We start from the raw sequence: 12,176 nt of genomic DNA, 5'->3' as shown, positions 1-12,176 counted from the left end.
AAGTCAGCATTTAGTAGTGTTGAATCTTAAATACTAACTACTGCAGACGCTAAGCTTACAATTCTTAAATAACCCTATTGTTTCAAAAGTAAACATATCAGTCCTGACCAAGTCTCCATACTCAATAATTTACAATTCCTGCCAGATAGAGTAAGTACTATATTAGACATCTTACGGAATTAGTACATAAGGTAAATACCGAAGGGTATATATACTACTTCATTTTTTATTAATGCATTAAATATCTCTGTAAGTAATAATACACTATAAAAATTATAAAATTATTCCTATTTTTGGCTGTGAGAGAATTATTTTGCACCATGAGCAAATGATCAGGAAAATTATTATGAAATAAGAAATAAATTTATTAATTAATTAAAATTTAATCATCATCATCATCATCATAGCCATTATCTGTCCATTGCTGAACATAGACCTCCCCCATATACTGTCATAGGGAACGGTCCTGAGCCACCTGTATTCACTGCAAAAATTTAACACTAATTTCAAATTACTTTTATTTATTTATATTTTACTTTTTCCATTTCTATTATTTTATTATTTTTAATTTTAACCTTAATAAAGTGACTTTAAAAATGTTTAGTTTTTTACTCAATCTTGAAACCTAATAACTAAAACGTATTTGCAATCAATAAGTAAATAGTATTTACGTGTGTACATATGATATATTTATTTGAGCAAACAAATTCGATCAGCTGGTCCACCAGCTAGCTATTACGTGAACAGCCTTCTGAATAATCGTGTAACAATAGACACAAACAATTTTCTATTGAGTAATAAAATTAATTATGTTAGAAACCTGTTTCTAGACATGACATGGAATTATTCAACTTCCGTCAACAGGGCCCTTTGTCTTGTAAGTATTCAAATAGATCTAACATATATGGCAGTTATATAAATAAACATAAACTGACAATAAATGTAATTTAAATAAATACTCTTAGATAGATAGGAAGAGAACATTTACATATCTTAATAATATGATAAAACTGTAGACTATGTTCGTACATGAGAGGTCTTTGAAATTTTTTTTTTTAATATTTATTATGACAAAAATTCAGAATTACATAAAACATGTTCTATGAGCATTCAGAAACTACGTAGGTTTATATTAATTCTAAATAATCATTGAGACTATTTAACGGTTATACATGTAAATAGACATCACTATTTTAGACACTTTAGTCTCGTAGATATTTCATCAGAATCAGTTTAGTAGTTTATAAATTAAAATTTCATCCCAACTATCTAGACGAGTGGCGGTCCACCGTACGTTTTTTAAGCCACTTTCTTCCACGAACAACCACTCTTTGGAATAACTTTCAAGAAAAGAGTATATTCCTTTTTAAAAGGCCGGCAGCACGCCTGCAATGCCGTTGGTAATGTGGGTGATCATGGGCGGCGGTTTACTTGATGGTAAGTGACTACACTTACCATCAGGTAAGCCGCATGCTCGTTTGCCCCCTGTGTTATAAAAAAAAGATTAATTTTTAAATAAAAAAACTAGTTTTCCCAAATTTTTTTTTGTGGCACAGAGTCATAAATTATTTGTGCTTTAAGTTTGTTGCATGCTATATTATCATTGGTTATGTGTATGAGTACTGCGGTTCCTTAATGGCTGTTAATCAAATTACTTACAAAAGAGGTTTTATAGCAAATTTAACTATGTACTAGTTAGGTAAAGTTACAAGTGATTTACGATCTTTGACAAGGTCGAATAGATAGGGAAAGGCATAATCGAGGTCGTTTATACCGTTTCAACATTATAATTTTCAAACGGTAATGAGCTAACTAGATATAGGCTCCAATAATAATACCAGGGGAAGACTTTATTTATATATTTACTCTTTATCTTTTATATATTTCCAGTAAGAACCGCGTGAAGGTCGACCCGACAGTATATTTTACAAGCAGTTGCTACTGCCTTGTTGCTACTATAATTTACCTTCCAGTGTAGAAACCTTATACTTCTACAATTTAACACACTGTTATTTAATTCCCGTTATATGTACTTCTACACCTATAATATTATGAGGAGCAAAGATTTGATAGTGTATTTGTAATGTATAAACTCCAAAATTTCTCAACCGATTTCAAAGTCTTTAAACTATTAAAAAATATATTATCAAGGAGTAACATACAACATTTTTCGAAGACAAGCTGCAACATTGGTCTTATATCATATTAGACCTCAGAGATTTTAACACATAAGAGGTATGATGGGTGTCACAATGTTTTTTGTGATAACCGTGGTGTTGTTCCACTTTAAATGATAGGTTAAAATAGTTCTGCTTACTCGACTTTTCTCATTAGGTGGACTATAACAACACAACTGCTAATATCATAAAAACCATTCTATGTTTGTCTCAACGTCGTCTCACACAGTGGATCAATTTCATTAATTACATTTAATAGCGCCTAACCCTAGTTTACTTTTGTTATCCATAATTATAGTACACAAGTATCAGGGAAAGCACTTATTGTGTAATTAATCTTGTGACTCACATATTTTTATTCTTAGTAATATTATAAATGTGAAAGTGAGTTTGTCTGTTTGCTACCTCCTATCGCCTTAATGAATTAAACAATCACTTAAAATCAATTTGGTATATATGTATATATGTTATATATACATATATATTATGTTATATATATATATATATATATATATATATATATATATATATATAACATAAGTATTGGAGAAGGATACTTTTTATTCCAATCAGTAAACTAGTTACTAAAAAGCTAGTTCAACTATAAACCTTTTTTTTATGTAACTTACAATGGCCTACAAACTAACGGTCCACCTGATGGAAAGTGGTAACTGTCGTCTATAGACATGTACAGTACTGTACACATAACAGAGTATACTGTGTCGTCCATGATACCCTTCATGTGTTACTATTCCTGAGGACCAAGGGGTTATGCCTCTATACCTTATAATTTTACTGTCATATTCCATCCTACAAATTGAAACACATGCAAACACAATTGCTTCACGACAGAATCACGGATGAGACAGAGGTATCCAAACGACTTTGGTACAAAGCCTCCACTTTATCTGGACTTGTATAATTTAAAATGTCGTCAAGATCGACATGTTTCACATCAAGTTTGTTGTTATACTCCGAAATTGAATAGCCTCGATTTTATTTCGATATTAAATTGATGGCCATCCACATGCTAACCTTATGAACGACAGAACACTATACCCGTTCGTGTACTTGTTTCTTTTTGATTTTGTACGAAAACCTTGACATTGTACAAATTAGATGTCTACCATGGAATGGAATACATTTCTATCTTATTGACACTAAGCACGCTTCAATCCTGTATATATATATATATATATATATATATATATATATATATATATATATATATATATATATATATATATATATACCAGAGAGAGACTGTACAAAAATCGTTTGATTGGGCAACTCTGTCCCATTCGTGTTTCTACCGTGAAGCAGTTGTGTTTGCATGGCTGTGGCTTTCGGTTTGAAGGGTGGGATATAGCGTGAATTTACAGGGTACAGAGGAATAACACCTGAGTCTTCAGGAATGGCAACGCATGGGGGATATCATGGGCGAAACAGTATACTCTGTTATGTCCATGGTACTGCTCATGTCTATAGGCGACGGTTACCACTTTCCATGAGGTGGGCCGTCAGCTTGTTTGCCATTCTAAAATGTATAAAAAAAAATTGTCTTACCTAGTCCCGTCTCACTTATGTGCTTACAAAACAAACAAACCTAAACAAATTAAGTATTCAGAAATTAAGCAAGCCACTAATCATCTCTCTTGTCACATTGTCCGATTCAGCTCCAGTATTTTTTTCTAAGAAGAAAAACTAATTATTCCTCACTTTCCGCCATTTGTTTTCCTTCAGACTCGTTACACCATTGTTTTCTCGCCTTTTTTCCCGCGGAGTAAATTAAAAATATTTTTTGTCCTTTTCAAGTGTACGATGAGATACTTTGTTTCGCTTCTCTTGTTTGAATATGAGCGGCTTAAATGCAATATACATACAATGATAATCAGAAATATATACAACAACTTTAGAACTTATTTAACTGACTTAAAAAAGAATCGGTTGTGTTTTTTTATGTTTACAACTTTATAACTTCAGCAGTTGTAAACCGATTTGGAAAATTCTTTTTTTTATTTGACAGGATATACTTACAGATTGATATTACATAAATATTATCAAAATAGGTTCATTCGGTTAATTTTTAAATCAAAATAATTGGTTTTGTTACAAAAGAAGTCCTTTTTGTGGGACACAATCTTTGACTATGCTTGATCATTAAAAACTAATTCAAATAATTTAATATAATAAGAAAAAATTAAAATTGATTAAGTTTTTTTTAGTTTATCCATTACTAACAAACAAACAACAATATAAAAACATCGATCACGAAACATGAAAAAAAATCTCAAAAGATTCATTTTTAAAGTCTGTTAAAAATAAAATGGAAATGGAGTTCTCCAAGTCGAATTTGTCGATTGTTTTATTATGTATTCTATGGTTATAGGAACCCTATATATATATATATATATATATATATATATATATATATATATATATATATCTCGAACCAATGGCATTGACAAATCAGCCTATTCCGAAGCCAGGCACCAATTTTCACCGTTCGTTAACAATACAAATGGATACACAATAAAGGGTGCTGTAATTGTAATTAAAATGGGTGAACTACCATTAAATATGGCCGTATGTCACACCGTCAAAGCTTAATGGCAACTTTATTCTACTAATTAGTAGATATATAATTATAGTCAATAGGATTTAATGAAAATGTGAACAAGTATATAGTTAATCCGACAGTAAGATAGTCTGCTGATTTTCAATAGTAACAGTACAAATAAAAATCGATTAGTTAATTGAATGTTGACACTTACAATCGTAAAGCATTCCACGTTTTTATATCATCATTTTCATCTCAGCCATTATCCGTCCACTGCTGAACATACGCCTCCCCCATGGACTGCCATAAAGAACAATCCTGAGCCACTTACATCCACTGACTCCCTACAATACATTTGAGGGGGGATAGGGATTGTTAGTAATGCAGACTGAGAATCCCATTGCTAGCAATATACCCAACCAGGTCGACCTCCTCGCGGTTCTTCCTGGAAACTATCATGGTTAATTTCTGATGAATTCATCATGATGGGCTAACTGGCCTGTTTTCTTCATCTATCACCCTTCACTGGTGCTCCGTCAGCGTATCCCATTAGCGCAGGCGAGGTGGGGTTACCATACCATTTTCACCCATCAAAAAAAAATACATTTGAGGTCGTCACTCCATTTAATGGGGAGGTCGTCCTCAAGAACCCTTCTTATGACATACAATAACATTTTTGTATAATAGGTACTTCATTTAAAATTTATATCTATACCTCATTTTATGTGAATATTATGTTTTTATCAGAAAATGAATTTATTAAACCTAAAATTTCTAATTATATTAATTTGTTACTAATTTAATCTGTGAGTGTGAGTCATCGTCATTTCATATCAGCCGTTAATTGTCCTTTGCTAAACATAAGCTTTCCCCATAAAGGGAGTTTTACCAGTAGTTGCCACTTTTAGAAATGTTTTAAGAGGAATACTGTTGCCCGCCCTCTACTGTCAAGTTCCTTTAGTCGCCTCTTGTCGTGCCTGGTGTCGTACCAACAGGAAAGAATAGGGGGGAAGGGATTGTTAATAATGCGGACTACCAGCCCCATTGCTAGCAATATACCTTGTCAAGTCGACCTCCACGTGGTTCCCCCTGGAAACCAGCGTGGTTAATTCTAGTGGAATTCATCACGATGGGCTAACTGACCTGCTTTCATCGTCACCTCTCATTCCTCACTGGTACCCCGCCAGCGTATACCGATAGTGCAGGCAGGGTTATCATTTCATCATCATCTATTAAAAAAAAAACAGGAAAGAATAGAGTGGCCTATTCTATGTGCGGAACCGAGTAAGTGTGAGTGTTTGTATGATATTTTCAACGAAACTTACTCGTAGTTACCTTTGAATAAGTTGTATTGAAACTGATTATATATAGTCGAATAAAAAGTGTTTTATCGACACTAATATTAAAAAGAGGAAAGATTTGTATTTTAGTGTGTATGTTTGTAATGAATAAACTCAAAACTACTTTGCCGATTTTAAAAATTCTTTTACCATTAGAAAGCTACATTCACCCTGAGTAACATAAGCTATATTTATTGCTAGAAAAGATTAGGAATCCTTACTAAAACTTTAAACGCTGCAGAAACTATTGGTGATGGAACAAAAGTATGTTCTACAATATTGAAGAAAATATCAATAATTACAAAAAACTTCACGATATACTTTGCTTATGGCCAACTATTATCGTTATGTCACAATAACCACTTTTTAAAATGTAAAAATGTCCACCCGTGCAAAGCCGGGACGGGCCGCTAGTTAATATACAAAAATGGAACTCTGTCACTGTACACTTTATATAAAGAAGCGAATCCTAAAACGTATTTAAATTTAATATATCTTATTTAAAAATTTTGCATTGTTTTGTGATACAAAATTAATTTTGAATTTCTACATTTGAAAAACAATGCAAATTTGAATGATATTAAGTGTAGATAAAACACGTGAAGATCTCTAAATAACTGGCAAATACTTTACATTTCTTAAGTGTTTTGTTTAGAAATTCATATTTAATAATAATAAACGATTTAATATGCACAAAAAAGGTGTATACATATTTGTGCCCGATGCAATTCTTTGAAATATCTTAATATTTTCTATTGGTGAATTCTTATTTTATAGTTCAAGTAATGATTTACATATTTTTATATAGCTGTTTTATTTTTATGTGTATGTAGTGCTTGATACATTTAATAAAAAAAATAAGTAAAAAAATTTCTGTGCCAAATTACTTAATATATAAATTTCGTTTTATTTTCATCTATTTATTAATCAACATATTTTTCTTAATTTTTTGATATAGTATTCAATATCGGGGAAAAAATAATAAATTAATTCAAACAAAATGTGAATACTTGAATATAATGGAATTATACATCGAATACGCAACATTAACTCATTTATCTATTCTGTTTAACTATGTTTGCTAACAAAATGAAGTTAAGCACCTGAAACCCGTACAGTAAACTAAATTGAAATTCAGAACTTTATTTCCATCAGGTGGGCCGTCATAATGCAAATAGTGTTTAATTTAACTTTGTTAAATTGTGACAAATGATGACTTATTTATTCATCATCAAAAAAGAAGCTGTTGTCATATGACATAACATAAGTTATTAACAAAAACATATATACTATGATTTTTTATTTTCTTCATAATATAACTAAATAATTTTGAACAAAAAAAGAAAAATATTCGATTTTTTGTATATTTGTTTGTTTGTAATGAATATACTCAAAAGGCATTTAAACAATTTAAAAAGCCAACTATATACATTGTCTTCGAGTAATAAAATACCCGTGTGAAGCAGAGAATATATATTAAATATATATTGTAGTAGCGGATTGGTGGTATAATACATATTTCATAATAAAAAGTATAATAAAATAAAAAAAAAATTAAAAATATGTAGTGTATCCACGTTTTGTATTAATTATTTTTAAATATGGTCAATAAAGAATAAAAATAAATAAATCACGAGTTTTTCTAAGATTATATTTTTATAAAATTATAAAAAAAACTTACATATATTTGATAAGAAACATCTCTGAATCTGTTTATAAGTTGATCAATAATATTAATTTCGTTGTACTCGTATGCGCTCTATTTTTGTGCCTTGTTTTCTCATATTCTATAGATTATTTTATTTTACTTTAAATAACTATAATAATAAATTATTTTAATTATTTTATATTATTATTATTTGTCGTAAGTCAACACTTTATGTAGTTGCTAAGATAACTGGACAATTACATATCACATTGGGTGGGTAAACTATGAGTATAATTGTAATTGAAATAATATGATGCTATCCATATTTAACTATGTTTCACCAAAAGTATCTTGGACATTGCAAATTTGAGTGTTTATATGTATGATATTGTAACGTCTTTTATAAATACTTAAATCATAAGAAATTATTTAACTATCCACTGAGATACAGGCTAGGCCTAGTTCGGTGACTAGTAGATCTAACTAAATGTTAACGTATAGTTACTTTTAATTAAACATATCCACAATTCTCTTTTTCAATTAACTCTATAAAAATAGGTTTAGGTAAATACTAATTTTACTATGATATAACATTAAATGCTTTTGTTTCAGGTAATTGTCGAGTGCTTCAAGAAACGTTGGGAAGCTTTCCGTTGATTAAATAAGTAAGGTTTAGTTAATTGAAAATGTTAATTGTACAGAGCTTTGCCGTTACTACGACGAACCGTATTTGTCGTATATATCTACATATAATTTTATTTAACACATTAAAAAAATTAAGAATATTTATTTATTTATTTACACTTTATTGCACCAAGTAAAAAGAGAAATAATAAATACAGTAAATATTAATGAGAAGTGATACAAAAGGCGGCCTTATCTCTTCCAGACAACCTTTGGGTAGAGGACATAGAGAAAAAGACCAAGAGTAGGTGGCGCACTATTATATAAATATTATCATATACATATTATACTTACATATACATATTAGAATATGTCCTTGAGTTTAAAAAAGTGTAAATTATATGTAAGTTGTAACAGCTTTGCTGCAACTAAGACGTACCGTTTTTGTGATTACTTTTATTTAACATAGATAGATAGCGTTTTCTAAAATAATCTATGACCTATAATCATCATCATATCAGCCTTTAACTGTCCACTGCTGAACATAAGCCTCACCTTGGGGGGGTTTGCCAATAGTTGCCATGTTTGGCAGGCAGATTAGCAACTGCTGTTAGGCTTTAAAGATGTTTAAAGATGGATGCTGATGCCACCCACGGGAAAGGAAGGGATGGCCTATTCTATGTTGGAACTACACGACAATAAGCTATGCTACTTGCTAATAATATGGGTTTTGACAAGTAAAAGAATATTAAAAATCGGTTGAGTAGTTTTTAAGTTTATAAACATATCGACACATATGCTTACATTAGGGAAAAAATTTAAAGATAAATTTATTCAGACCTATAGTAAAAATAGGTATCTTTATTTTATTTAACACACGCATACTTTATTTATCTACCCATTAATGTTCCACAACCGGGCACAGTCCTCTACCCATAAAAAGGGGATACTATTACTTTTTTTTATACAACTTAGAATAAAACAAGCTGACGGCCCACCTGATGGAAAGTGGTAACCGTCGCCTATATACATCCATGGACATAACAGAGTATACTGTTTCGCCCATGATACCCCTACTTATACTATTACTACTCTGCAAGTAGTACTTAGTATAAGTTTTTATTAACAATATTTCTTGTATTCTTGTATTATACTTTGTTCTCTTAATCGCTTTAATTTGGTATTATTAGGGGGCAAGTGGGAAGGTTGTTAATAATTTTGATTTATATTAAAAATTTTGAACAATATCAAAGAATGGAGAGTTTGCAACTTTCCAAATTTATGGATAATGCCTACTCAGGGGGGTGCAGTGAAAATTTATATAAATTTATAGTAAATAAATATTACACCAATGTCCTGTCTGTGTGCATTTTAAGGTTACTCTATAGCTTGGCTATTATCGTCAAATAGATAATAAATTGTTTAGTCTATGTTAAATAAAGACTCCATTATTTTGAATGATAGTCATTTATTATTACTTTTCCAAATTAGTATCTAAAATGTTTTTATTTACAAACTATAACATATTTACATAAATAAACGTAATGATATATTTTTCAACTTATAAATTCTACAATACAAATCTTAGTGTGCCAGTTTACATTTCGGATTTAGCTCTGCAAAATACAAAACAGACCAAATTATTATAATAACAAACCCTATAAATTGTAAAAAAAAAAGTATTATTAATATCTATTCAAAATTATCGAAGATGTTGCATAACATGTAAACAAAAAATATGGATAAATTGAGAAACTATTGTGTTATTAATGATGAATCACTACCAAACGAATTCCACCATATTTGCAGTAACTATGAATAATTTAACATCGTATTTCTTAAAAATAAAACTTTAATATGGCAAAACTGGTTATTTCAATTTAAAAATTAAATTACTCAATCGATTTTGATAAAATTTCTATGATGCCAATCTGAAAGTATATATATATAGAATTTCAGAAAAAAATCAGCCGAATTAAGAAGCTCCTCCTATTTTTAAAGTCAGTTCAAAGAAAAGAACGTACCCTACTCGTATTCCATATTTAATGAACTCCGCAAGTAGATCCATTTTACGACTTTCAGCCAAACACAATTTTAAAGTTCAATCTAGATACGCCATAAAATCCAGAGGTCTGTTATTTTTAACGAGTTTTTATTAAAGCACTTTAAAGAAAACTTTGTATAAGATTTCTTATTTTTTTTTTTCTCAATGTTTTTGCGCGACAGGCCGGACTCATTTACTAATTAAGTTGCAAGGTTATTAAGAGTGAGGGTGGTTCATTAAAATACGTCAGTAGACATTAATCTTTGTTGTGAATAACTGGATGTGACGGCGGTATGTTTACATAATGTCTGTTCCTTCGCGGTGCCCCAAGGTTCCTGGTCTGAAGTTTGTAACTTTCTTTATAAAATAAAAATACATAAATTCACGATTATAATTCTTAATGGATATTTTTTTTTCCAATAAATGATAATGAAATGGTAACTCCGTCTACACTATCGGTATTCAGTGGTGGACTCCAGTAAAGGATGATAGACGAGGATGGAAGAAAGTCAGTAAGCCTATTGTAGCGAATTCAACAATAATTAACTACGATCGTTGCCAAAGAAAACCGCATAGAAGTCTAGCAATGGGGTTGCTAGTCCCCATTAATACCAATTGCTTAAGGCTTAATTGGTATTTAAATGCATTGTGTTGATTATTGCTATGGTGATAGTTTTTGTACCTTTTAAATCTGTAATAAACACTTACTTCTTATCCATTTAACAATCTTATAATTTATTTTCAATGTTCAAATAATTATTGAAAGATAATCTTTTATCAAGAAAACAAGTTATATAAGATTTTTTAAGAAAAATATTTTCATTTTATGGAACAAAATAATAAATAACTTGCGATATTTATTTTAACAAAATTTATATAAGTCTACACGAAAGTAAAACTTATTAGAAAGAAGAACAAAAACCGGTCACAATAAAAAAAAAATATGGGCACAAAAAATACAATTTGAATTTAAATTCAGAACCTTCTTTTGTTTATGTATTGTCTTCAAACGTGAATATGTTTACGTTTAAAACATAATTTTTAATAAGCTTGCATTTTTTTTTTTATATAAAATATACCAGAGTTCAACATTTGCAACACATATAATGACAGAGATGGTGAAACATCAATGTCATTTTGATTGACATTGGTTGGGGCGATGACACAATGAAGACTACTGAATAACTGTCAAACACATGAGATTTCCTGGTTGTGTTGATTTCGTTTAGAAATTCATATTGATGCTTATCCTTAATCTTTTTGAAGCCTTATGCAATTTATTAGAATCTAGCTGACGCGACAAAAGTCATTCTTCAAAAAGATATGACTGACATAAATTTTTGATTAAAATGTTTGAATTGACAGCTAAGAAAAGTTTGTAAAAGTAAGGATGGTGTTTACGTTTTTCCATGCAATTTTTCCAATTTTTCTTTTCATACGGACCGTCTTCAGATTTTAATGAATATTTGACATGTATGACATTTGCAACATGTTTAGCGAGTTATTTTTATTTATATGGACAGACTTTTTTTTATTTATTTAAGCTCTTTATTGTTTAAAAATATAGTAAATATAGTTTTGAATATACTTGGCTATTCTAAACAAAAATACATAAAAAAACACACACATAAATACAAAAACATGTAAATCAACTTTCTATTTTTTTTTTAATTTAAATTATATACTTTCATATTTATAACATTATAAAAACGTGAAATTTCCAATAATATACTCGTACATAAATACCTACCTCTACGAACATAAAATAGTTGCCAGGCCATTC

The 12,176-nt window shown here is 29.9% G+C and overlaps 1 protein-coding gene across 5 annotated transcripts in view; it reads left to right on the top strand.

Annotated features, from left to right (window-relative positions):
- Positions 1–12,176, top strand: part of LOC113512138 (brain tumor protein) — a 588,229-nt gene that overhangs the window by 330,429 nt on the left and 245,624 nt on the right. The window lies entirely within an intron of this gene.

The sequence above is a fragment of the Galleria mellonella genome, unplaced genomic scaffold, assembly GCF_026898425.1.
Source record: "Galleria mellonella isolate WM207_F2 unplaced genomic scaffold, CSIRO_AGI_GalMel_v1 utg184, whole genome shotgun sequence".
Classification (NCBI taxonomy): Eukaryota; Metazoa; Arthropoda; class Insecta; order Lepidoptera; family Pyralidae; genus Galleria; species Galleria mellonella.
This window is presented reverse-complemented; position numbering and strand designations above follow the sequence as displayed.